Genomic DNA, 1,869 nt, shown 5'->3' on the forward strand with positions numbered 1-1,869 from the left:
TTGTTGGCTTTTAAGATATTGTTGAGGCTTTGTTATATCATGTTGATTATTTAAAATTTGATGTTGAGACTTGTTATATATATTTAATTTTTTTAATTTATAAAACTGCAAATCCAATCCAATCCAAACCGCTTGAAATTGGATCCAATCAGATTGGATTTTTTTTTTAAAATAGCATCCAATCCAAACCACACCGCAAGTAAAATTAGTGTTCGGATCGGATAAGTTTTTTACTCAAAACCGATCCAAACCACACCGCAAACACCCCTACTTTTTTATGTGTCATATTTTAATGGGTGTTTATTTATTTTAAATTTTTAATAAAATTTGTTGAATGACTAATTTATCTAATAAAATAAAAAATAAAAAATTGATTTTGGGTCATTAAAATTTGTTGAAAATTTAACAAAATATTTAAAAAATAATGTTATATATTATTCTTTTATTTTTCACACAAAATCTCTGATTTCTAACAAAAATTAAATAAAAATTCAGACCTTCATAAAAAATAATTGCAAACTAGCTATGTTAATTTTAAAAAAACAAGATATAAAGTGTTTCCATTTTTTTTTCATATAATTCGAAACCAAATTACATAGAATAAATTTCCAAATTTAAAGATCTACTTAACACGATAAACTTTTTAAATTGAAAATTTTTACAGTGACACTAATTTGTATTTCTAGTTTTAATTTGTCTCATCAATATTTTAGTTTAGAATTTAATTAATATAAAAAAATGTTAAATTAATATTTTAATAAATATATAACAAATGTATTAAAATAAATATCGAATTAGAATGTGACACATCAGAAAAAGTAATTTACATGTTACTTTAAAGAGGGTAGGATAGCATTCACCTAAAAAGTTTTTATCACATTTCTTTTAAAATAAGAAATTTAAAAAAAAATTAAAATCAATGGATTTGAAACCAAAAAAAAATAGCCCAATCCGCCGGGCTTGAAAGTTTTTAACTGAATTTTTATTGACAACAAATTTTTAATTTACGATAAATTAGTACTTATTTGTTGGACAGAAAAATACTATAGTTAATGATACGGAACGTAACCCAGGATAAGATGGAAGATCAAAGAAAGGGACTCCTTTATCTCAATTTGATTTCCTGATGCAACAGTTAAGGGAATCATTCTACCTCACCTGTTCACACTCAAGTTTCTCAAAGAAACTCAAAGAAAATTTCATTCATCAATTAAGAAAAAAAATGGCTACCAGGTTTTAGAGGGTTTCTATACCTCTTAATTTAAATCCCTAACTCATAAGTTCACTAGAATAAAATATGGGCCAAATCATAATTGGGCCTAAAACAAATAAATAACAAAAATAAAATAAACATAGAATAAATTCTAAGAAAGTGATGTCTCTTTTAATTCATCTTGACTAATGAGAGTTTTCAATGCATCTTGTAAAATAGTAAGACGTGTGGCTTTTGATAATCGTTAATCATTGTCTTGCTCAATTCTTGATGCATCTCCTGAACACATGATTTAGCCATGTTTGCAAAACTTTTTTTTATTCTCTTAATTGTTGCTCTTGTAATTGGACCAATTGACATATGACAGTTCTCAGTTTGTCCCATAGGATTCGTATCAGTTAACCAAAAAAATAATAATAAAACACCTTAGCGATTTGAGCATAACTGGAGATTTCTGATTCGGAAATTTGAGCTGAAATTCATTGGATCGGGAGTTTGGTTTGGAAAAGTTCATTGATTCGGGAGTTTGGTTTGGAAGGGTGGATTGATGTAAGGGGGAGGGGGAGGGGGGCATTGTTGCTGCGCTTCAATCTCCAAAAAGAAAACAGTTTCACTTTTAATGGTCAAAGAGAAATTTTTTTTTTTTAAGATGTTAA

The 1,869-nt window shown here is 27.2% G+C and overlaps 1 pseudogene; it reads left to right on the forward strand.

Moving 5' to 3' along the window:
• Nucleotides 1-1,869, forward strand: part of LOC107640106 — an 8,462-nt pseudogene that overhangs the window by 736 nt on the left and 5,857 nt on the right.

Source organism: Arachis ipaensis, chromosome B05 (assembly GCF_000816755.2).
Source record: "Arachis ipaensis cultivar K30076 chromosome B05, Araip1.1, whole genome shotgun sequence".
NCBI lineage: Eukaryota > Viridiplantae > Streptophyta > Magnoliopsida > Fabales > Fabaceae > Arachis > Arachis ipaensis.